Raw genomic sequence first — 26,703 nt, 5'->3', positions numbered from 1 at the left:
TATGATGAGTGTGGAAATATGGCTAAGAGTGGCTTACAAACAAGTAGCACAGAAAATTGCAATGGCACTTGAGGCACCCGCATGCACCCCAGTCCCCTTCTTTAAGGAGGATATGTCAAAGGTACCCAAATCATTGTGGACTACTAGCCCCTATGACGTGGGGTGCATAAAAAGTATAGGGGGAGTAAGGATAAAATTGAAAAAAGGTGAAATACTCCCCAGAGTGAAACAGTACCCACTATCAAAAGAGGCAGACGAGGGCATATATGAAACCATAACGGCCCTTATAAATAATGGCATATTGGTCCCCTCAGAATCACCATGTAACACGGCTGTATACCCAGTGCGCAAGGCTAAAGGGGGGTCTTGGCGCTTCATACAGGATCTCAGGCCCTTGAACAACATAGTAGAAGCAGAATATCCCATAGCAGCAAACCCGGCCACAATATTGTGTGGCATTCCAGCAGAAGCATCACGATTTACAGTGATCGACCTTAAAAATGCTTTTTTCTCAATACCATTGCACCCAGACTCACAAGATCTGACGAGCTTCACTTACAGAAACACAAAGTGGAAGCACACCAGATTGCCACAAGGGTATTGCGAATCACCCTCAATTTTCAACAGAGTAATACAGATGGATTTGGGTAACATTGAAGTGGAAAGCACAGTGTTGCAGTATGTGGATGACATAATAATTTGCAGTACAAACGAAAGAACATGCAGAGAGGACTCCTTAAAGATGTTGACAATATTGGCTGAAAAAGGTTACAAGGTAGACATGGAAAAGATACAGTACTGTCAAGAACAGGTACTTTACATTGGTCAACTTATATCCCAACATGGAAGAAAGATTGCACCACAAAGAGCACAGGCCATTTCAAACACTCCAATGCCACAAACTGTGAGGGAACTGCAGCAGTTCCTGGGGCTGTGCAACTACTGTAGAGCATGGGTATTTGATTACAGTTCGTACATAGGACCCCTGCTTGAGGCGTTAAGGGAAGCTAATAAAGGGGAGAAAAAGTTGGGGTGGATGATGGAAATGAAAGAGGCTTTTGATGAATTAAAAGATGCGATATCAACTGCTCCGGTACTAGCATCCCCAGACTATGAGCGACAATTTTTTATATTTTCACATTGCGACTCAGCAGTAATGAAAGCAGTGTTGGCTCAAAAAACAAGCATGGGCTACAAACCAGTAGCATTCTACAGCGGCCACTTAGATCCTGTGATGTTAGGTCACTTCCCTTGCGAACAAGGTCTCGCCGCAGCTGCTTTTGCGGTGGAAAAAGCATCAGCAATAACCATGGGGTGCCCAACTACACTGTTTGTGGAACATGCACTATTTGCGATATTGAATAAACCTAAGTCCACCCTAACCACGCAGAGGGCATCAGGTTATGAGATCATTTTATCCAGAGCTGAACTATCAATTGTTAGATGTAGCACGGTCAACCCTGCAAGATTCCTAGCAGAAGTAATTGAGGAGGGAGATTATGCCCATGACTGTACGCAAATAACTGAAATGTACTCATGTACTAGAAAGGTTGAAGAAAACGCACTAGAGGGAGGTGAGCTCTTGTTTATTGATGGGTCATCAACTATCGATCAAAGGGATGGTATAAGGAGGACTGGGGCAGCAGTGGTAAAAATGATGGAGGTACCGGTGTGTGTGGCAATGAAATGTGTACAATTACCACAGCATTACTCCGCTCAAGCAGCGGAATTAGTTGCACTGATCTTGGCGTTGAAGGAAAGCTTTGACAAACGGGTGACCATATACTCCGACAGCGCATATGTTACATCCACTGTCCACTCAGGGCTGTCGAAATGGAGAAGAAGAGGGTTTAGGAGAGCTGATGGCACTCCAGTGCAACATGCCCTCTTATTGGCTGAACTAATTGAAGTAATAAATGACCCCCAAGAATTAGCTTTAGTAAAATGCACCGCACACACCAATGGTGAAGACCACGTCTCGAAGGGGAATGCAGCAGCAGACGCACATGCGAAGTATGCTGCATACTTTGGTGAGATATGGAACCCCCCAGAGTCACAGAGAGGGAGAGGGAGGGGAATGGCTAAGGAGATGTTGATAAGAGAAGGGTACACCCATCTCCCAGCCACACAGATTATGGAGCTACAAGCGGCTGCACCAATGGCCGAAAAAGAAATATGGGTAAAAAGAGGATGCACAATGTCACCAACCGACGCACTATGGCGCCAGGGTGGCACTGGAAAGGTTGTAATACCATTGGCACTTTTGAACACCGCCCTGAGCCAACTACATCATCCAGCCCACACAGGCAAGGAAGTAATTGCAGCACGAATTAGGGAAGATTGGTTCTGCCCCGAGTTAAATTCTCATGTGTCAAATTTTATCAGTAATTGTCTCACATGTCAACAGTTTACGGCCGGCCATACTCTAAAGGTGATAAGAGGTACTATACCCCGGCCAGAGGGGCCTTTCCGGCATCTCCATATTGACTATGTTGACATGATCAACATATGTCAAGGAAATAGGTATATGATTGTAGTAGTATGCCCATTCTCTAGGTGGATTGAAGCAGGGCCCTGTTCACACCCAGATGCATTTAGAGCAGCTAAATTCCTAGTGAGGGAGGTCTTCCCCAGGTGGGGAGTGTGCGAGGTGTTAAGGTCAGACAATGGCCCACATTTCGCAAACAAAATGTTCCAGCACATCACATCCTTGCTGAACATCAAGCAAAAATTTGCATGTGCATACCACCCACAGGCCAACGGTGTATGTGAACGCCTGAATGGCCTATTAAAGGAGGCAATTGCAAAGATACAGCAAACAACAAAGAAGAGTTGGTTATATTGCCTTCCATTAGCCCTATTTGAGCTAAGGAATAGACCAGGGTCCGACCACCACCTCACCCCTCACGAGGTGGTTACCGGACATCAAATGCGCCTTCCCCTAACGCCAACGTCAAGAGCATTTACCGACCACGAAAGTACAGCGAGTGTTCTTGGTGATGAAATGTACCAATATGTGTCTTCTTTGATTACTAGTGTAGTGTTTGTGTCTCAACAGCTCGAGCGCACACGGGGCGGGTCTAACAGCAATCAAAAAGAAGTCGCGGATAAAGAATTGGAAAAGGAAAGACTGTGTAAAATTGCTAAAGGTGACCATGTACTACTTCGCAATTTCAACAGGAAATGGAATAGTCCACGATTCACTGGCCCCCATCTGGTAGAGGAGGTATCAACGAGAGCAGTAAAGCTACAGGACAAGCGTGCCTGGAACCACCTACACGATGTAAAGATCTACAAACTCCAGACCCGCCCCAGCGCCACCGACAGGTCCATTGGGAGAACAGCAACAACATCACCAACGGAGGAAGAAAGTTCTACCACAGCCAACGGCCCAAGTGTTCCCATACCCTGTCACTCCCCAGATTCCCCAGAGACAATAACTGAAGAAGAAAGGGGTGAACCCCATACTGCCCACCCCATGGTCACACGCTCAAAGAGTAAAGATACTTCCGCCAGTTGAGCCCCAAACCCCCTGCCCATTGACCCCTACCCCCACTGCAGTAATAACTGAACTGAAGGACATTGTCTCGCACAGGTACACATGTAAACACGTGAATGCTCTCTTTTCTTTTCTCTCGCACATGCAGGAACTGCGTATTATTGTACTGCTAAGAAAATAGATAACTAACAAATTCACTGCCCAGGAGTAGATGGTACCCTCAGACGATAACTACCCAGAAGAATTGTCACACCAATTTGTATATGAAATAAAAAGGCCAACGTACCTGAAAAGGAGAAGGGTACGTGTCTACTACACAGCATTCCTCTTGGCCATAGAATATTCAATGCCCCACCTCCACCCATACTTGCCTGTCCTAAGAGATAGATCGCTTAGAATAGCGTGGGAACAGCTCTTCGCCTGGGCACTGAATGACTATTTGATAGGGAGAGCTTAAAAAACAACTAACATTTAATAACCAGCATATTGAGAATTTTCAGGCGGGCAACTTTAACGTCGCAAGAATACGCTGCCGGACTGCAGCAAGGTAAGAGCAAAATGCCGGTGAAATTAGCATTTGTAATAAAAATAATAGGGATTTTGATGATCACCGGGTTCTTGGCTGCCTCTGTATGGCAGTACAGCTATGCTATCAATATTATTGCTGTACCCAAACCTAATCCACCCCCATCCCCAGCTGCAACAGGTGTTACGTCAGGTGATACTAGTAAAATTGCACACAAGCAAAATAGAGTTCAACGCAGCACATACTCAGATAATAAAGGTATTGACAATTATATACAAGATTCAGCACACGTCTCAAACAACATATGGTACCAACACATGACCCGCATTGGTAAGCAGACAACAGAAGACAGCTGCTACGTTTGCTCATTAATACCATACGCCATGAGCGCTTCTCGAACATTCGTTGCCACAGAAATAGATGAAAAGACAGCACGATGCATAACATACTTGGCACTGTTCCAAACGAAAGGAAGATTTCAAGGGACAGTGGTGCATATGGTGTGGAAAACACGAGACTCATACCCATACGAAAACAACTTCCTCAAGACTTATTTGAGTTACCACAAGAGCAGTCTACATGCTGAAGCATTCAGATACATAACAAGTGGTCCTGCAAAAGGGGAAACAAAGAAAGTAACACTGCAGTGTTTACCATGTGATTGGTACGCCACTGAAGTTCCTGGTAAACCAGGATGTTGGGAGAGGCCACTGGTGACGATAACGGGGAAGGTGTACCTGGACAACAAATGGGAGATAGGAGTGATTGGCAGCAACATGGTAACAAAAGAAACTATTTCAACTATCGATGCACACAACCACAGATGCTGGACAACTTGGATCAAGTACGTACCCATGCTCACGTGGATAGAGACGGATGAAGACCCAATAACAATACTGCCGCTGACTGCGCCTAAGGTATGCTACCAACATAAAGGAGAGGTGGACGTAGGATACAACACCAACTGTGCAAGCGTGATGGAGTTACCTGAGGGAGGAGCAGGAACAGCAGTGATAATGGACCATTACTGGGCCTGTGGAGAAAAGGCATACCACACACTGCCCCCTCTGTGGAATGGTGTATGCACGATGGTGCACGTCAATGTACCATCACTAGTGGTACCCCAGAAGCATGTGAATGTGGCGAACTTTCCCAAAATGGATGAAGGGGACAAGAGGAAGAAGAGATCTGCACCACCTCAGGAGGGGCCAGGGAACAGGAACAACAGCAATGATACTGTCCTAAATAGAAGGAAAAGACAAGGAGAACCTCTGACAGGAAATTACCTATGGGGAAGGTCGGAAACGGCACTCACTTCAATTCCGCCAGAACACAGACTATTCAGCAGAGCTGCAATGTTCTTCTCCTCAATAATCCATCCGGGACTGCAGGCTTACGCAAACGCAAAATGGCTCCAGATAACTAGATGGGAACTAATGATGACCATCAATTCTACAGTAAATGGATTCAACGCAATAAAAGAGGAGCTGCGAGCTATAAGGATGGTAGCACTTCAGAACAGATATGTATTGGACCTCCTCACAGCCATGGAAGGAGGAGTCTGCGCAAAGATAGGACAATCATGCTGCACGTTCATTCCTGCCAACGATGCTGACAACGGTACACTGACAGAAGCAGTTTCACAATTGGCCCAGATGCACTCCAAAATGATGGATGAAAGTAAACGTGTGAAAAAGGATGAGAGCTGGTTTTCACTATTATGGTCATGGATGCCATCTTGGCTGTCAGATGAACTGAAAATTATAGTTGGTTGTACTATTTTGGCTGGAGCTACACTGATCATAATAAGATTTTGGAAGGCCCGGAAGGCACGCACCACTGACGAGTTGCTTGAAATGGTCGGTATGCACCCCTTGATGCCAGCAGATGACGGCCAACACACAGGCATAATAATACAAGAGAGAGAGAAGTTGCGCAACCAGATCATCACCAACCAGCTGGACCCACCATCTGTGAAGATTGAGATCCCAAGAAACCCCAGGAGTTACATAGGGAAATGGGTATACTGTACTCCTGGAGGAACCTGTGAATATATGTATTGGTCATTTGAAGATCATGTGAACCACTATGGACATTTAGGAGGAATAACTAAGATATGGAGAGTAAGAGGAGATAACGAAAAAGATATGTTTGTGGTCGACAAGTCGACCAGAGGGGGGACTGAAGTGGGAGAATGGAAGACCAGGCTCCCGTCCTTCCCCTCTCGCGCCTGGCCTAAAGGATCACGGCCCAGGCACCCGCCACGAGAAGAGTTTGCCCATCTACCAGACGACCAAATACCCTGGTACAGGAACATACGGATGTGTCCATCTGCCTGCCCAGCAGCCCGCCCTGGCCATGCCGACACCTGTGGCACGGATCAACTAGACTAAAACCTACACGTCGTTAGAGATGCCATGACGACCTAGCCAACGGTCAGCACACCTGTACAAATATACACACTGGACACTCCCGCACCAATCTACACGAAGAATATACTCAGTGCTATGACGTAGGCGACAGACATACTCACGGACGTGCATCTTTATTATTTTCCACATAGGCTCTCAAAATGCAGAAACGCAAGACGCATCATGAACCCATCTAAAGAGCTTGCTTACGCTTCTCCTAAAACCAGGTGCCATAATGAGAAATATAATGAAGACACGATACTGGTCATAAGACAATATGATACTATAACCTAAAGCGCCTGTGCACCAAACGGTTCCACCTATACACCAGGCCTAAGTAGGCCGCAAGCAAGAGCTTCCATGGACGTTAAAAGAACAAGAGTCAGGTTGCTGATCCTGCAGAATGAGCCCGGCGAAAGCAAACAGCCAAGGTCGCAATGTTGCAAACCCACATTCCGAAAGCAGACCATCAAGGGCACGATGTTGCAACCTCGCACGCCGCACACCAACGTTAAAGTCACACCTGCAAATTAAACCAAGCACACAGTGGAAAAACAATATTAATTGTGCAGAATTCTGCCTCAAACACGGTCTCACCTCAGGTGACCAAGCCGAACCTGACAGGATGCCAAGCCCAGGAGGAAGAAGGCGTCTGGATCCCTCGTTACAAGACACAGGCAGATACAATTAAAAGGCTCAATGGACATCTGCGACAGTGGGAGTAGTCGGCCTTCCAGCTTATGAATAAGTCCTCACATTGTCTGCACGTACTCATAGTGAAACATTGTTGCAAATGACAGGTACACCGAGAGCTGGGAACAGCGATGGTCCCAGACTGGGAAGCTCGGGGGCACCATTCAGATCATGGGGCTCCTATCACTGACGCCATTAACATTAACCAATCATCAGGGGTCTTCATGTAACAATTGTCATGTATCTAATTGTAGGGACAACCCAGATATATCACCTGACTAACCCTTGTCCACTAATATTGTTCTCTATACGTATGCTATACTAACCCTACCACTCGAGCAACCAATTAAGAGTGGCGATAGGTTTTTTGCTAACTTTCCAAGGTGACGCAAGTAGCGCGTCATACTAAGGTAAAAAGGGCCTGCGAGCCCCATGATTGTGTGTGTGTCAGGACGGACGCGTACGATCCTTGACCCATCCCTGCCGTTTTTGTCTAATAAACAGCAGAGTCACCTTGCTTCTTGCGTGTGTCTCATACTCTATCTCTTCTGGGATATACGGGAGGAGTTGGGGCCTCCCTGCCCGGAGGTCTGCGGACGGCCCGGCCAACCCCGGCAGAATTTCCCCCCCCGACATAGCCTCTCCTTCACCCACCATTCGCACCCCTGAAGGGCTATGCCCATGACTATAGCCACTGATACGCCCCTCCCATTACCCCAAACACCTCAGTACCCACACAAGCAACCCTGTGCCTACCGCAATTCTCAGATTACTGCGCGACTGCCTGGGAATAGGCTACATTCGCAAGCAGTCCATTGAAATAAACAAGGGTTAGCCAGAACTGCGAGATAGCACAGTGTGGTTAGACACAGGATTGTTAACGCAGAGCAAAGGCACTGGCGTAACAGGGACCCCACAGCGCCTGCGGTGCGGGGGGCCCCACCAGCACATGTCCTAGGAGGGGGCCCCACTTGGAGAAAAAAAAAGATTTTTTTTTTTTTTTTTTTTATATTTTCTTTTCTTTTTGGTTTCACTGTACATTCATAAAGAAATTATTTCTGTACAGAAATAATGTCTTTCTGAAGGCAAAGTGATACAAAAAGAAACTTTCTTTTTGAATTCCGAGGGATCCCTCCCACCCCATGCAATGCAAGACCCTAGGCTGGAGCCCTCCATGTCATGGGATGGGGAAGCCCTATGACTTCAAAAAGAAACAGTGGGCCTCATTATGAATTTGCTGGTCCGGAAACAACGGTACCGGTAAGCTTGCCAGTACCGTTTTTTCCGGACCTACGAGTTCTGCAAGGGGGTGCCTTTCAGCCCACCAGGTCTGACCTGGTGGGCAGAACGTCCCCGGCGCACAGAACTCGACGGGTGCACCGGCACAATTCATGAATGGTGCTGCTGCATCCAGCCTCCCCATTCCCACTCAAATGGGAATGGGGAGTAATATTTTCCGGCGTCCGGGAATGGGCAATTACTGGGTCTGCCGGGGCTGTAATGAACCGGTAAGTGCCCATTTGCGGGCACCAGAAAATTCATTACTCCGCCGGCAGCGTGCCAGTATTTTCTGGCATGGCTACTTCTAGGGCAGGGGTGCACAACTGATTTTGACAGAGGGCCGAAAGTACCTTACATGAGGGCTATAGTAGGCCGAAAAGTAAATGTGGGCGGGGCAGTAGGCCGGGCGTGGCAGGAGGCTTTTTAAACCCCCAAGTTATACTAAACACATGGAAAAAGAATGTTTTTGAGGGGTAACGATTTTTATTTGCATTTCAAACTTACATTTTGTACTACACATTTTCCATTGTTATAATTTATTTCTATTTAGTTATTGTATCTCGCCTGTTTAATTAACATATATATTTTATTGACCCTAGATTGGACATGCCGTTATTTTGGACTGCTACAGTTTGCTATTTGGGTTGCCCAAGAGGAGTATGGCCTTCGTTGAGTCAGGTTTCCTCAAAAAGCCAAAGATGAACATCTCTTAACTGTGCCTGTTTTAGCTTTATTATTGGGTTCACTCTTGGAGTGCAACACTATGCCCCATGGCCCCCTCACCCCCAACCAAACACTATGCCCCAGAGCCTCCTTACCCCCAACCAAACACTATGCCCCATGTCACTCACCCCCAACCAAACAATATGCCCCATGTCCCCCTCACCCTCAACCAAACACTATGCCCCATGTCACTCACCCCCAACCAAACACTATGCCCCATGTCACTCACCCCCAACCAAACACTATGCCCCATGTCCCCCTTACCCCCAACCAAACACTATGCCCCATGTCCCCCTCACCCCCAACCAAACACTATGCCCCATGTCCCCGTCACCCCCAACCAAACACTATGCCCCATGTCCCTCACCCCCAACCAAACACTATGCCCCATGTCCCTCACCCCCAACCAAACACTATGCCCCATGGCCCCCTTACACCCAACCAAACACAATGCCCCATGTCCCTCACCCCCAACCAAACACTATGCCCCATGGCCTCCTCACCCCCAACCAAACCCCCCACCCCATGGCCCCCTCACCCCCAACCAAACACTATGCCCCATGGCCTCCTCACCCCCAACCAAACCCCCCCACCCCATGGCCCCCTCACCCCCAACCAAACCCCCACCCCCCAAATCAGCACACACAAAACAGCACCAATACAGACCCGAACCCCCACCCCCCAACTCAGCACACACACAAACATGCACCCATAAAGACCCGAACCCCCCATCCCCCCCAACTCCAAACCCCCCACCCCCAACTCAGCACACACACAAACATGCACCCATACAGACCCGAACCCGCCACCCCCCCAAATCAGCACACTCTCAAACAAGCACCCATACAGACCCAAACCCCCACCCCCCAACTCAGCACACACACAAACATGCACCCATAAAGACCCGAACCCCCCCCAGCTCCAAACCCCCCAACTCAGCACACACTCTCAAGCATGCACCCATACAGACCCGAACCCCCCACCTCAGCACACACACAAACATGCACCCATACAGACCCGAACCCCCCACCCCCCAACTCATCACACACACTCTCAAGCATGCACCCATACAGACCCGAACCCCCCACCCCCAACTCAGCACACACACAAACATGCACCCATACAGACCCGAACCCCCCACCCCCCCAAATCAGCACTCTCAAACAAGCACCCATACAGACCCAAAACCCCACCCCCAACTCAGCACACACACAAACATGCACCCATAAAGACCCGAACCCCCCCAACTCCAAACCCCCCAACTCAGCACACAAAAAACATTAAAATCCAAACATTCATACACATCCGACACACCTCCCACCCCCGCATCTCAACATACACACAAAATACATTCAAATACAAACATTCATACACATCCGACACCCCCTCCACCCCCGCATCTCAACATACACACAAAAAACATTCAAATCCAAACATTCATACACATCCGACACACCCCCCACCCCGCATCTCAACATACACACAAAATACATTCAAATCCAAACATTCATACACATCCGACACACCCCCCACCCCCGCATCTCAACATACACACAAAATACATTCAAATACAAACATTCATACACATCCGATACACCCCCTCACCCCCGCATCTCAACATACACACAAAATCCATTCAAATACAAACATTCATACACATCCGACACCCCCCCACCCCCGCATCTCAACATACACACAAAATACATACAAATACAAACATTCATACACATCTGACACCCCCCCTCCCCCGCATCTCAACATACACACAAAATACATTCAAATACAAACATTCATACATATCCGATACACGCCCCCCACCCCCGCATCTCAACATACACACAAAATACATTCAAATACAAACATTCATACACATCCGACACACCCCCCCACCCCCGCATCTCAACATACACACACAAACATAAAGCAAAACAAACCCGACACACAAACACAAACAGGGCATTTACCGGAGACGTGCTGGAAGGCAGGTAAACTGAAAGTCGCTGGAATCGTACTACGACTGGCGTGGTCCAAGGCTGAAATGCCTTCCGGCATCAAGCCTTATGGACCACGCCAGCCGTAGTGCTGGCCATCCATTAGTGCAGCACACACGCATTACGCGGCTCGTAGGAGCGACGTGGTGCGTGTGTGTGCTGAGCCAATGAGGGCCAGTGTTTTGTCCGGCCCGGAAGACAACAAAGACTTTCCTAATGGATGGCGGCGGGCCGCCCTCCATTAGGAAAGTCTTTGTGCCTCGCGGGCCGGACAAAAGAGCATGGCGGGCCGCAACTGGCCCGCGGGCCGTATGTTGTGCACCCATGTTCTAGGGTCATAATAACCCCAAGTATCTTTTTGAAGTCACTATGCATTCATAAAGAAATTATTTCCATTATGGTTCAGTCCTTAAAGGAAATCATTTTTTTATGAAGTCAACGTGACTCTAAAAAGAAACATTGGGCCTCATTACGAGTCCGGCGGTAGCCGTACCGGAATAACTGGCAGGCTGCCGCCGGACCGGTAATTCCATTCCGCCTCCGTGATTGCTGGAATCACTGGGGCATTAAAACCCCGGTGACCTGGTAATTATGGAGGCGGAATTCTGTTAAGCCCCATTCCCATGGAGTCCCATAGGACTCCGTGGGGATGGGGATCATGGAAACACTGGTTCCGTCTATGAGAGAGCCGGTGTTTCCATGTCCCCCTGCAAGTGTGTGGTGTTACTTCCGCCAGGTCAGACCTGGAGGGAGTGATACCTCCCGCCTGCAGGACTCGGAATCAGCCGGTCCGGAAACAACGGTGGCAGCGGATTAACCGCCACCATTGTTTCCGTACCGGCTGACTTGTAATAAGGCCCGATTTCTTTTTGAAGTAATAGGGCTCCCCTTAACCCCATGACAGGTGCGTGTGTGAGTGTATGGTGAAAGGGTGCACACTTAAATGTACGGGTGACTGCCTGGGTGTGCCTGCATGGTGAAAGGGTGCACACTTAAATGTATAGGTGGCTGCCTGTTTGAGTGTATGGTGAAAGGGTGCACACCTAAATATACGGGTGGCTGCCTAGGTGTGCCTGTATGGTGAAAGAGTGCACACTTAAATGTATGGTTGGCTGGGTGTGCATGTGTGTATATATGGTGAATGGTGTGTGCTTTTGTTCAGGGGTGCAACAAAACCTACATTCCAGGGGGGGCTAACCCTTCAAATGTTGGGAGAGGCGCTAACTTCATGGGAGGTGGGGGGGCAAACTTATTTGTGTGGGGGAATCCAATTTCTTTACGCATTTTAATGAGACTATTCTAGTGCAGCTTCAATTTTACAAGCAGTTAACTCTCTCCTTTAAGGTTTAAAGCTCCCACTTATGGACTGCTGCGAGAATTGAGTGGTCTCCTGTTTCCTCTCTAAGGGTTAGACAATTCCCCTGGCAGAGAGTGATGGGGAGTGGGGTAGATCTCTCTCCTATGCAGGTGATTCCCTCTGGAAAGGCCTCCCTGCCCCTCTCAACCTTGAGCCGGACCACCTGAAGATCGGGAAGCAGCTCAAAACTTTCCTCTTCTCCTCTGCTTTCTCTATCTCCCTCCCCTCCTGGTGTACCTGACCTACCTGTCTGCTGTACCGACTGGTTGCTGGGCTACGCTCAGAGTCTCACTATGTCTAGACTCTTTCTTGATCAGTCACCCTTGCACTGCCTTCGGGCCTACCACACACTTAGAAGCTGTAACTGTAACCCTAAAGTCCCTTTTTCTCCTTGCACTACCCAGAGCTGCACTGCCCTGGCTGCACTTACTCAGAGAATTGCTGCCCTGTTTTCCCTCCCCTCTCCCTGAGCGAAGGGCTTGAGAAGGAAGGTATTTTGGAAGAGCGCGATAGATGTAGTGTGGGCCCGGGCCCAGAAAGCTTTGTGGACAATGCAAAGGGTCTTGAACTTGATCCTTGCAGCAACCAGGAGCCAGTGGAGAGATTTCAGTGCTGGGGAGATATGATGCCTGGGCTTGAGGCCAAGGATAAGTCTTGCAGTCCTGTTCTGGATTAGTTGCAGAGGGCAGAGAGTAGAGGAAGGCAGGTTGAGAAAGAGGCTGTTGCAGTAGTCCAGCCTAAAGAGAACCAGGGCTCTAGAGACAGTGAGCTTCTGGGGGAAAGTGAGAAAGGGAAGAGTCCCTTTGAGGAGGAGCAGCTGGTAGTGGGGCTTCTTGGCGATGTCCGAGATGTGAGGAGAGAAAGAGAGAGTGGAGTCAAAGATGACAACCAAGTTTTTTGCCTCACAGGAAGACGAAGGAAGAGGGCCCAAGGTGGGCAGAGAGGGAAAGCAGGGGCAGAGGTCCCAATGAGAAGGAACTCCACCTTACTGGCATTAAGGGAGAGATCAGTGGATGCGCACCAAACCTGAATCGCGGATAGACAGTCAGGAATGAGAGAGAGAGGAGAGGAGTCTGATGGGAGCCTGAAGGAAAGCTGAGTGTCATCTGCATAAGAGGGGAAGGTAGAGATCAGATGGGCAAAAGGGGCCAAGAGGTTGAAAAACCAGGGTGAGAGGATGGAGCCCTGGGGAACGCCACAGGTATGGAGAGATGTGGCGGAGAGAAAGGGACCAAGTTGCACCTGGGAAGGAAGTCCAAGAGGGAGGAGGTCAGCCACTCAATGGCCTGATCTGTGATGCCCAGGTTCTCATGGACTCGATTAATCAGGATGGCGTGGTTGACCGTGTCGAAAGCAGAGGAAATATCAAGGAGGATGAGGACAGAAGGAATTCTGTAATCAAGGTTAGAGAGCGGATCTTCACAGGTGTTCAGTAGACCAGTTTCCATGCCTCTGGCAGCTCTACAGCCAGACTGGCAGTCATGGAGACAACCAACAGATTCAATGTGGAGAATAAGCTGGAAGATGGCCAGTTTTTTCCAACAGATTGCCCAGGTAAGGTGTGATAGATATTGGGCGATAGTTTGCCAGGCAGGCAGGAAAGGCAGACGGCTTCTTGAGGAGTAGGTGCACAAGGGAGTGCTTAAGGGGAGAGGGGAACATTCCAGTGGTGAAAGAGTGATTACAGAAATCGGTCAAGGCTCGAGTGAGGGTGTCAATATGGTCCTTGATGGTTCTAGAGGAGCAAGGGACCACCTATCTGGACAACACTTTCAAAGATCGGACTTGTCTATAAACCTCATCAGGTATTGTCAGAGAGAAAGAGGAGAAAGAAAGAAGGGAAGTAGAGCTGGCCAATGGGGGGCCAAGAGAGGAAGAGGGAGAGGAAGAGGAGATGGGGGACTGGATGTCCTGAGTTTTAGCACAGATGTGAGAGAACAGAGCCATGCAGAGGGCCTGAGAGGGAACAGGAGAGGTAAAGGCCACAACAGGATTGACCAGTTACTTACAGATTTGAAAGAGTTTGTCCGTGTTGTTAGAGGACACAGAGACGCAGGCTTGAATGTGTGTTCTCTTCTTGATGAGAGTTATTGCTTCGACTGCCATTTCAGTGCAACCAGTCTAGGTATGTCTAAATGTGGCCTGGCATGCTTTACTGTAATGTTGTTACACTGGTCTACATTGTGCAGCCAGTTTGACATGTTTTCATTGTGGCATGGCATTTTTAATAGCAAAGCATTAATGTTCCTGTGCACTGTTGGTGACTTGCATGTATTGGATTGGTGTTACCCTACAGAACCATTGCAAACACTCTGGCTTTTTAGCCAATTTTTCTCAGAAAGTGTGCTGTATATTGCATAAAAACACATATTTATATCTTTCTCCTAGTGCAGTGTGTGGCATACCCCTTCAACAGCACATGTGTGCATATTGCACAAGCGTGATAACCTAGGCCGGCCCAGAGTGTGGCACGACCCGTGATTTGTTGATGATTTGGGGGGGCCCCCTCAGCATTGCTCGCAGGGGGGCCCCCACATTTTGTGTTACGCACTGAAAAGGTTCAAATCCCCAGCAGGGAACTGCTCTTTATCATTATTTTTTTTAAGTAGCTAAAGTAAGGGAACTATGATCGATTTCCCTGAGGACGTACATGCTGTGGGGTGTCCGGCACGCAATTTTACACATTCACGAGGAGGAAGTTAAAAGAAGGAAAGAGGAAAGGTAAACTGACTTTTCGACTCTCATTATGAGGTTGCCGGTAGGCTGCCGGTAGTACCCTACAAGCAACCTCAGTTTACCATTTCCACCAACCGATATCCCAGTAATACCAGGATATTATGGGTGGCAGCAGAACGGTAAGTTTCCCGCATGGAGTTCCACTCCATTGGATTGGGAACGCTGAAGCACCGGCACCGTTGTTAACAGTGCCAGTGTTTCAGTGAATTATCTGCTGGTAGGGGCCCAAACTACCAGCAGGGCAGGCCTTCCGGTAGTTCACAGCCACTACTGGCAGACTAGGAGTGAGCCGGTCCGGAAAAGGTGCCGGTAACGTTGTTACCAGTACCTTATTTTCAGACCAGCTCATTCATAATGAGGGCCTTACTCTTTCACTTTTCCAGTTCATCTTGGTTTCGACCAGGTGCAAAATAGAGACTAATTTCATTGGAATCCATTATTTGTACACTTGCACGAAAAGCTCATGTAGGCGTACAATGCAACGCAATGACGAGAGAAGACGAGGAGCTGAACACAGCAGAGATCTTATCTCTGCTCCCTGCCCCTCCCCCACCTCCTCAACACATCAAAATAAAGCAGCGTTTTGAATGGAGACAGAAAAGCATTGCCCCTTGCCTTTCCTCCTCCATTTAACACGCTGCCCCCATTTAAAATGAGCCTGCTCCATTCAAGTATTTTGCTCTTCTCTCAGGTGTAACCAGGGATTCCTGTGTCATTTTATTTTGAAAAAAAATCTAGATTGCAGGTAGGGGACCAGGGCCGGCCTTAAGGGCAGCAACGCCCTGGGCGAATTGGCACTCCACTTGCCCCCTTGCACGCCCCTGGTTAACGGAGGGGTGGTAGAAGGGGGGCGGGGCTAGGATGGGCCACTTTTCTTTTTTTCTTTTTTTAACCTCCTCGCTCTGGCGAGGAGGTAATGATATGAATAACGCGCGTCAGCACCCTATTGTCATTAAATGAGCCTGCTGCCCCGGGTGCATTTATTTATGGACAATGAGGCGCCTGCCACGCCTTCTGCCACTGTGCCAGCTGGGGGGAGTCCTTGAAAGACTCCCTCGAGCTGGCGTGGTGGGGGGCTAATGGCGCCTTTTGTCATTAAAGGCACCCGTGGCGGCGGGCGCATTTAACAGCAAAAGGCCGCCTGCCGCACCTTCTCCCACAACAGCAGCTCGGGGGAGCCCTTGAAATAAACCCCCGAACTGGCGTGGTGGGGGCTAATGGCGCTCCGGGGGGCGTGGTGCCCTGGACAGTCGTCCGGCGCGCCCCCCCCAAGGCCGGCTCTGTAGGGGACCACCAACATTAGCACTTACCTGCTGTGGGATCCCTTGCAGGCAATTTTAAACCTGGCAAACTCACATTTACTCTTTCATTTTCCCCTCCGTCTCATGAAAAGTGTAAACACCACCTGCAAACACTTTACAGAGTTTGCTAATGGATTCCTATGAAATCCATTGGTCTTGATCAGGTGAAAAACTGAGGCGGATTCCATAGAATCCATTTGTTGTAAACAGGGCAGCCATCTTATCTCTCCTCAGCGCCACTCCGCCACCTTGTCACTGATTCAAGAGCTGCGAAGAGATCAAAGAAGGCGCAGTAGCATTGCCCATCGCCTTTACCGCTCCGCCACCTTTAAAATGAGGCTGTCGATTCTTTGAGAAATAAAATATGCATGTTAGTGGCTTTATACTTCTCGCCCTGGGCAGGGAGGCCTCCTGACATCAGAGCACCATGTGTACCGAATAACTGATACAAGGTTGTGTTTTTCCGCAAGCGTGTACTCCCCCCTGGCGAGGAAGGACGCCTCTCTGTGCGTGCGCCCTCTGGCAGGACACACTCGCCGTTTTCATGAAGAATATTTCACCGTTTGACCTGGTGGGAGTTGCTTTCGGGAGGCTAAATGCAGTGTGCTCCCGGAAGAACGCCTGGCAGCACAGGACCCTGTTGGCTTGGCAGAGCTCTCCCCGCTGCTGGCATGGTTACAATAAATTCCCGGAGGGTGGGGGGGGGGGGTTACAAGGCAGTCGCTGGAGAGACCCGACTTTGGGAGGGGTTGATTACTACATGTTTACTTTTAGAAGGGGAGGAGCTGAGGAGGAGGGCGGGGAATCAGGCCCAGGTGGGCGGGAGGGCTCAGCAGGGAGGCCAGCACAGAGCTTGGGAACCCGATCGAGAGATGGTGCTGGGCTGAGGGACAGGCAGCTGGCGGTAAGTCATTTTTCCCACGGGTTCTCTCTGCTACGGTGGTGGTATCATGTTTGCTGTCGCTTCCGGGCTGCCCAGGGCTTGCCATATTCCATGACTGCCTCCATAATTGTCCGTATTTCCATGCTGCCCTGGTTCTGCAGTGCTCCACGTGAACTTCCTTTCCTTGCAGGACCCGTACTGCAGTGACACACCTGCTGCTATGCCTGCTCACGCTTCCCATGAAGCCTGGATCAGGGATGCAACCATTGGTCCATCACTATCTTTGCACTCAGACAGGTCCCCATATTTACCCTCAAGTGCAATTTGCCATGCTACCTCCGGCTGCTGTGTTCCATGGATTGCCTTCGTTCCCCTAGCTTTCCATGCTGTCTGTTGCTCCTGTGCTCCATGGATTGCCCTTGTTCCACTTTCTTCCAATGCTGTCTGTTGCTCCTGTGTTCCATGGATTGCCTCCGTTCCCCTAGGTTCCCATGCTGCCTGGGGCTGATGTGCTCCATGGATTGCCTTTGTTCCTCTAGTCTCTAGCTTCCCATGCTGTCTGTTGCTTCTGTGCTCCATGGATTGACAACTTTCCCCTCACTTCCCATGCTAGCTCCGACTGTTATGCTCCATGGATTGCCTTCGTTCCCCTTACTACTCATGCTGTATGTGGCACCTGTGCTCCATGGATTGCCTTCTTCCCACTCACTTCCTATGCTTCATGGGTTCCCATCTTTCCTCTTGCTTTCCATGCTGCCTGTAGCTGCAGTGCTCCATGGATTACCTTCTTTCCTCTCGCTTCCCATGCGGTCTGTGGCTCCTGTGCTCCATGGGTTACCTTATTTCCCCTTACTACCCATGCTGTATGTGCAACCTGTGCTCCATGGATTGTCTTCTTCCCACTCACTTCCTATGCAGCCTAAGGTTGCTGTGCTCCATGGGTTACCTTCTTTCCCCTTACTACCGATGCTGTCTGTGGCTCCTGTGCTCCATGGATTGCCCTCCTTCCTCTCGTTTCCCATACTGTCTGTGGCTCCCGTGCTCCATGGATTGCCTTCTTTCCACTCACTTCCAATGCAGCCTGAGGGTGCTGTGCTCCATGGGTTCCCATCTTTCCCCTCGCTTTCCATGCTGCCCGGGGCGGCTGTTCTCCATGGGGTCCGATCTTCGACTCGCTTTCCATGCTGTCTGTGGTTCCTGTGCTCCATGGATTGCCTTCTTTCCTCTCACTTTCCATGCTGCCTGGGACTGATGTGCTCCATGGGTTCCTTCTTTCCTCTTGCTTCCCATGCTGCCTGGGGCTGCTGTGTTGCATGAATTACCTTTCCTCTTGCTTCCCATGCTGCCTGAAGCTGCTGTGCTCCATGGATTACCTTCTTTCCACTTGCTTCACATGCTGCCTGGGGCTGCTGTGCTACATGGAATGCCCTCTTCCCACTCGCTTCCCATGCTGCTTGGGGCTGCTGTGCTCCATGGATTGCCCTCTTCCCACTCGCTTCCCCATGCTGCCTGGGACTGCTGTGCTCCATGGATTGACCACTTTCCCCTCACCTCCTATGCGCCCGCGGCTGCTGTGCTCCATGGATTGACTTCTTTCCCCTCACTTACCATGCTACCTCTGGCTCCGGTGCTCCATGGATTACATTCTTTCCTCTCGTTTCCCATGCCACCTGGGGCTGCTGTGCTCCATGGACGGCCATCTTTCCTGCTCCCTTCCTTACTGCCTACAACTGCTGTGCTCCATGGATTGACACATTTTCCCCTCCCCTCCATCCCAGGCTGACTGGGGCTTCTGTGCTCCATGGAGTGCCATATTTGCCCTCACTTCCCATGCTGCCCGCGGCTGCTGTGCTCCATGGATTGACTTCTTTCCCCTCACTTACCATGCTACCTCTGGCTCCGGTGCTCCATGGATTACATTCTTTCCTCTCGCTTCCCATGCTACCTGGGGCTGCTGTGCTCCATGGATTGCCATCTTTCCTGCTCCCTTCCTTACTGCCTACAACTGCTGTGCTCCATGGATTGACACATTTTCCCCTCCGTCCCAGGCTGACTGGGGCTTCTGTGCTCCATGGAGTGCCATATTTGCCCTCACTTCCCATGCTGCCTGGGGCAGCTGTGCTGCATGGATGACCTTCTTTCCTCTTGCTTCCCATGCTGTCTGCGGCCGCTGTGCTCCATGGATTGACCACTTTCCCTTCACTTCCTATGCGCCTGCGGCTGCTGTGCTCCATGGATTGACAACTTTCCCCTCACTTCCCATGCTACCTCTGGCTCCTGTGCTCCATGGATTACATTCTGTCCTCTCGCTTCCCATGCTACCTGGGGCTGCTGTGCTCCATGGATTGCCATCTTTCCCCTCCTTTGCTTACTGCCTACAGCTTCTGTGCTCCATGGATTGACAACTTTTCCCCTGCGTCCCAGGCTGACTGGGGCTTCTATGCTCCACGGAGTGCCATATTTGCCCTCCCTTCCCATGCTGCGTGCGGCTGCTGTGCTCCATGGATTGACATTTTTAGTTTGGGCTATTAGGAGGCGGTGCCACGTATAGGACAAAACTATTGCATTAGAGTACAGATGGGGAGAAATGGCATACGAAGAGGGACACACAGCTTGTAGGCGTTGTTTGGTTATTTACCCACCCATTGACTGCCTATTTCCATGCTAATCCCTATGGCCATTCTTACTCACTTCCAGCTCTTTCCTGCCCAAAACAAGCGCTATGCGAGTACTTCACTGAAGTCCAGTTAAAAACAAGCATCGGCAAAGCCAACAGTTTTGGCTTGTGTATACGTATTAGGCATTTGCCAGGCACTGCTATTCTATAACCAGGTTCTCGCAGCATTCAGCACCTGCTGTGCTCCATGGATTGCCCTCTTCCCACTTGCTTCACATGCTGCCTGGGGCTGCTGTGCTCCATGGAATGCCCTCTTCCCACTCGCTTCCCATGCTGCCTGGGGCTGCTGTGCTCCATGGAATGCCCTCTTCCCACTCGCTTCCCATGCTGCCTGGGACTGCTGTGCTCCATGGATTACCTTCTTTCCTCTTGCTTCCCATTCTGCCTGCGGCTGCTGTGCTCCATGGATTGACCACTTTCCCCTCACTTCCCATGTGCCCGCAGCTGCTGTGCTCCATGGATTGACCACTTTCCCCTCACTTCCCATGCTACCTCTGGCTCCGGTGCTCCATGGATTGCATTCTTTCCTCTCGCATCCCATGCTACCTGGGACTGCTGTGCTCCATGGATTACCTTCTTTCCTCTTGCTTCCCATGCTGCCTGCGGCTGCTGTGCTCCATGGATTACATTCTGTCCTCTCGCTTCCCATGCTACCTGGGGCTGCTGTGCTCCATGGATTGCCATCTTTCCCCTCCTTTGCTTACTGCCTACAGCTGCTGTGCTCCATGGATTACCTTCTTTCCTCTTGCTTCCCATGCTGCTTGGGGCTGCTGTGCTCCATGGATTGCCCTCTTCCCACTCGCTTCCCATGCTGCCTGGGACTGCTGTGCTCCATGGATTACCTTCTTTCCTCTTGCTTCCCATGCTGCCTGGGACTGCTGTGCTCCATGGATTACCTTCTTTCCTCTTGCTTCCCATGCTGCCCGCAGCTGCTGTGCTCCATGGATTGACCACTTTCCCCTCACTTCCCATGCTACCTCTGGCTCCGGTGCTCCATGGATTGCATTCTTTCCTCTCGCATCCCATGCTACCTGGGGCTGCTTTGCTCCATGGATGGTCATATTTGCCCTCACTTCCCATGCTGCCCGCGGCTGCTGTGCTCCATGGATTGACCACTTTCCCCTCACTTCCCATGCTACCTCTGGCTCCGGTGCTCCATGGATTGCATTCTTTCCTCTCGCATCCCATGCTACCTGGGGCTGCTTTGCTCCATGGATGGTCATATTTGCCCTCACTTCCCATGCTGCCTGGGGCAGCTGTGCCATTTTGTGCTGATGAAAGACACATAGGAAGGACCACCACCATCTTCCTCGTCAATTCTCATACTGCCTTCGGTCCAATATGTTTCCTGGGTGCTGCCATCTTTCCCCACACTCCACATGCCACAACGGCTCTGCGACAGTGCTGGAAATGGAAAACAATTACTGGGGGAACCCTCTCCTGCTTGGAAGGGCGGGGCCGTGGGAAGGAGGGGTGGGGCAGAGGGCCGTGGTCCCAGACCAGGTCACGCAACACAGTATCTTTTCATAGAACCCAATCCTGGCGTTTTGCATAAAAACAAAGAGAATTATGGAAACATAAGAATGGCTACAATTTTACATTTGAAACATGTCTTATAGTGATTCGGCACGTGAATCACGGAAGTTGAAATCTGCTGTTTTCATTGGTCACAATACTGGCCCCAGTTTGGACAGCTGCAACACGGTATGTGAGGCTTTGGCTGTGTCCAGCATGTATCACGTGCTACCATGTGTCTATTGAGCCCCCTTCTCATAATGCCATTTGTCCATAATGTTCCTTGGGCGCAGCCACCTTTCCCCAGGCCTTTCATGCTACCATGGGTCTGTAGTGCCCTCTCACTTCTCATGCTGTCCTGGGTCCAGCATGATCCTTGAGTGTCTCCATCTTTCCCCCATACCTCACGCTAGCATTGGTTCTGCAGTCTTTCTCTTCATTTCCCATGTTTACTTGGGCCCACATTATCCTTGGGGGCCGCCATCTTGTGCACTCTCGGTTCCAATGATCCCCTGGTTCCACCATGTTCCTTGGGTGCCACAATCTTTCCACACACCACACAGGCTGCCATGGTTTTATGGTGCTCTCTCACTTCCCATGCTGCCCTGGACAAGCATGTTTCTTGGCAGATACCATATTACGCCACACTTCCCATGCTACTATATGTCGAGCATCTTGCTTGGGGGCTGCCATCTTTCCCCACACGTCACATGCTTCTTTCGTGCTCTCTCACTTCCCACACTGCTCTGGGTCCAGCATCTTCCTTGTTGGGGGCCGCCATCTTTCCCCACATCACATGCTTCTATCCTGCTCTCTCACTTCCCACACTGCTCTGGGTCCAGCATCTTCCTTGGGAGCTGCCATCTTTCCCCACACGTCACATGCTTCTTTTGTGCTTTCTCACTTTCCCTGCTGCTCTGGTTCCAGTATGTTGCTCGGGTGCCGCCATTTTTCCCCACACATCACATGCTTCTATCGTGCTCTCTCACTTCCCATGCCGCTCTGGTTCCAGTATGTTCCTTGGGTGCCGCCATTTTTCCCCACACATCACATGCTTCTTTCGTGCTCTCTCACTTCCGATACCGCTCTGGTTCCAGTATGTTCCTTGGGTGCTGCCATCTTTCCCCACACATCACATGCTTCTATCGTGCTCTCTCACTTTCCCTGCTACTCTGGTTCCAGTATGTTTCTTGGGTGCCGCCATTTTTCCCCACACATCACATGCTTCTATCGTGCTCTCTCACTTCCCATGCCGCTCTGGTTCCAGTATGTTCCTTGGGTGCCGCCATCTTTCCCCACACGTCACATGCTTCTATCGTGCTCTCTCACTTCCCATGCCGCTCTGGTACCAGTATGTTCCTTGGGTGCCGCCACCTTTTCCCACATGTCACATGCTTCTATCCTGCTCTCTCACTTCCCACACTGCTCTGGTACCAGTATGTTCCTTGGGTGCCGCCGTCTTTCCCCACATGTCACATGCTTCTATCCTGCTCTCTCACTTCCCACACTGCTCTGGGTCCAGCATCTTCCTTGGGAGCTGCCATCTTTCCCCACACGTCACATGCTTCTTTTGTGCTTTCTCACTTCCCATGCTGCTCTGGTTCCAGTATGTTGCTTGGGTGCCGCCATTTTTCCCCACACATCACATGCTTCTATCATGCTCTCTCACTTCCCATGCCGCTCTGGTTCCAGTATGTTCCTTGGGTGCCGCCATCTTTCCCCACACGTCACATGATTCTATCGTTCTCTCACTTTCCCTGCTACTCTGGTTCCAGTATGTTCCTTGGGTGCCGCCATTTTTCCCCACACATCACATGCTTCTTTCATGCTCTCTCACTTCCCATGCCGCTCTGGTTCCAGTATGTTCCTTGGGTGCCGCCATCTTTCCCCACACGTTACATGCTTCTTTCGTGCTTTCTCACTTCCCATGCCGCTCTGGTTCCAGTATGTTCCTTGGGTGCCGCCATCTTTCCCCACACGTCACATGATTCTATCGTTCTCTCACTTTCCCTGCTACTCTGGTTCCATATTGTTCCTTGGGTGCCGCCATTTTTCCCCACACATCACATGCTTCTTTCATGCTCTCTCACTTCCCATGCCGCTCTGGTTCCAGTATGTTCCTTGGGTGCCGCCATCTTTCCCCACACGTGACATGCTTCTTTCGTGCTTTCTCACTTCCCATGCCGCTCTGGTTCCAGTATGTTCCTTGGGTGCCGCCATCTTTCCCCACACGTCACTTGCTTCTATCGTGCTCTCTCACTTCCCATGCCGCTCTGGTACCAGTATGTTCCTTGGGTGCCGCCACCTTTCCCCACATGTCACATGCTTCTATCCTGCTCTCTCACTTCCCACACTGCTCTGGTACCAGTATGTTCCTTGGGTGCCGCCGTCTTTCCCCACATGTCACATGCTTCTATCCTGCTCTCTCACTTCCCACACTGCTCTGGGTCCAGCATCTTCCTTGGGAGCTGCCATCTTTCCCCACACGTCACATGATTCTATCGTGCTCTCTCACTTCCCATGCTGCTCTGTTTCCAGCATCTTCCTTGGGTGCCTCTGCCTTTCCCCACAACTCACATGCTAATATCATGCTCTCTCGCTTCCCTTGCTGCTCTGGTTCCAGCATCTTCCTTGGGAGCTGCCATCTTTCCCCACACGTCACATGCTTCTTTTGTGCTCTCTCACTTCCCATGCTGCTATAGTTCCAGCATGCTGCTTGGGTGCCGCCATCTTTCCCCACTCTTCACATGCTACTATCATGCTCTCTCACTTCCCATGCTGCTCTGGCCATTTTCTGAACCAATAGGTTGATGCCTCCCAGAACTCATTGCACTACACTTAACATGAGTGGCGTCCCCAGAGTGCCTCTCCCACTCATCTGCCAATTCCCTGATCATTGTTGCAGAAGGTGTACAATGTATCAGAGTGACAGAGATAGAGAGAGAGGGTGTGGCAGGGATTGACAGTGGTAAAGTAAGATAGTAACAAGCATTGGCAAAGCCAACAGTATTACATTTTGTCTAAGTATGGGATAGGCATTTGCCAGGCACTGCTATAATGGTACTAATTGGCTATACAAGGACAACAGCTGGACAAATTGTATGAGCACCTCGGCATCTAATGTCACTACCTGGCAAATGCCCATCTGATACCTATATAGAAGCCAAAACTGTTAGCTTTGCCAATGCATGGTTTAATAGGACTTCAGTGCAAGAAATAGACACGAGGAGACACATATTGTGTATAAATCGATTGGATGAAGGCAAACTTGGTTAAGATATTTGTATTACACCACCAGCTGATTTACAGTGGCAGTTAAGCTATTACCTCTCGGAGACTACTTAGAAATATCAATGGTAGGTCCTATACAGCACTCAGTGTGATGTTACTGCATAGCAGATCTGGCTCATGGATTCCAGGAGACCGAGTTGTAGGCAGGGAGAGGCAGGCTAATTTGCATACCCACAATGCTATGCTCATTGTGCTCCGACCTGGAAATGAACTTCCAGTGATGGCTGCTGGATGGTGCTTTGTCATGTGTGACTGGGCTCTAATGGCTTATTTCTACTTTCATATTTCAGGCAGAAGGGTCTCTTTTGGGCGCTTTTAAATCTACCATACTTTTGCTGGCGTTTGCTACCATATACCTAATGCTTCAACCATTAGCCTATGAGACTATTTCGCACAGAGGATCCCTAATAAGTGTGAGGCCAGTATGCAGTTGTCGGTGCCTGCAGCCTTGGGAACTGTCTGTGTTGGGTTGAAGAAGCTATGTATAAAGTAGCCCTGCCCTGTGTGACAAATTCAATTTTCTGGAGCTGAAAGCTGGCACGTGGGCTAATTTGCATACCCATAATGCTTTGCTCGTGCAGCTCCGAACTTGAAGGGAACTCCCATTGCACTTGCGCGATCTGAATGACACCTTTCCTAGTAAGATCGTTGTCTCTATCTTCCCTCTGTTCTCCCTCCCTTGCCGCGTCGCGCCTTGAAGCACTTGTGTATAGGCGCGTTATAAATCTCATATCATTGATGGCATCTGGGTGGGGTCATGCATATGTGACTTGGTTCAAATGGCGTTTTCTACAACCAATCAGAAATTCCAGGCAAGAAAACACCTTTTCAGGAAAATGGCTCAAATTGGCAATCATGCATTTTTCCTAGAATATACCAATGTATTCCATGGAGCGAATTCTGGCAGTTTGGCACTGGCCATCTTTCTCCTGTCTGTACGCCAAGGTAGTAGTTGTGGCTTATAGAAGGCGTTAAATTAGCATGGGAGCTGTCGCCGAGGCCAGTGGAAGGTGTGTGGGGAGGAGGCTCTGTTTTGCCTCGTTAAGCCTCGCTGTCTATGGCTTTTATTGCTCATCATGCCTTTTCATGACGTGCCATGCATGCCAGCCTTGCTTCATGTGGGTTTCTAAATGTTTGCGCCCCTCACTACCTCACGAATCTGTTCACAATTCTACTTCCCACCTTATGCTACACTCATTCACTAGCCGCTTGTGCACTGCAGGTGAACGCCTGTTAGTGCCCTCTCCCGTCCACACACCAACACCAAACGAACTGTAACCCTCTTCAAGCAGCTTGCCACACATATCCCTCAGCAACCTTTGACCCATCCTGGCTCTCAGGAAAGTCCCTGGTACCAAATGAAGTGGGATACCTATATCTGGGCCCTCCTTCTGAAAACACATATCCCCAGTGCTCTCTCCACAATTATCTAGTGCACAGAGCAGCGCCTTGAGATCATACCAATGGCGAAAGGTGCTATACAAACGCCCGATAGCATAACAGAGAACAGGCTTTTTAAGATTAGCACTAATCAACACTTCTGGTTCTGAATGTTGCCTCTCCCCCAGTGACCCCCCCATCTAATAATCTATTGCCTAGGGGCTGCCAAAAGGCAGAATGTGTGCCATACAAGAGTACTTTACCTGACCTTATAATTCTCAGTGTTTTGCTGTGTTTGGGGTATTCCTGGGGTGCCGTCCTCTTTTCACTCCATTGTTGTGCCACCCTGCGTCTGCCACGCTCTGTGGCCTCCTACCCTCTTTGCATTCACTTGCCATGCTACCCTTCGTCTCGTGGCACTACAGAGCTGTATGGCACC

General features: G+C 50.0%; 1 protein-coding gene across 2 annotated transcripts in view; it reads left to right on the top strand.

Annotated features, from left to right (window-relative positions):
• LOC138567737 (low density lipoprotein receptor adapter protein 1-B-like) overlaps positions 1–26,703 on the top strand; it is a 198,763-nt gene that overhangs the window by 91,934 nt on the left and 80,126 nt on the right. Inside the window, exon 1 of one of the 2 annotated variants that reach the window (XM_069646217.1) lies at positions 17,332–17,422. The exons of the other annotated variant lie outside the window; for it this stretch is intronic. The gene's annotated coding sequence lies outside the window, so the exon portion shown is untranslated. Of the gene's footprint in view, positions 1–17,331; positions 17,423–26,703 lie in introns of those variants that run through there. 2 annotated transcript variants of the gene reach the window in all.

Source organism: Ambystoma mexicanum, chromosome 1p (assembly GCF_040938575.1).
Source record: "Ambystoma mexicanum isolate Mex_15411 chromosome 1p, UKY_AmexF1_1, whole genome shotgun sequence".
NCBI lineage: Eukaryota > Metazoa > Chordata > Amphibia > Caudata > Ambystomatidae > Ambystoma > Ambystoma mexicanum.
Note: the sequence above shows the minus strand (reverse complement) of the source record. Positions and strands in the feature narration are given on the sequence as shown.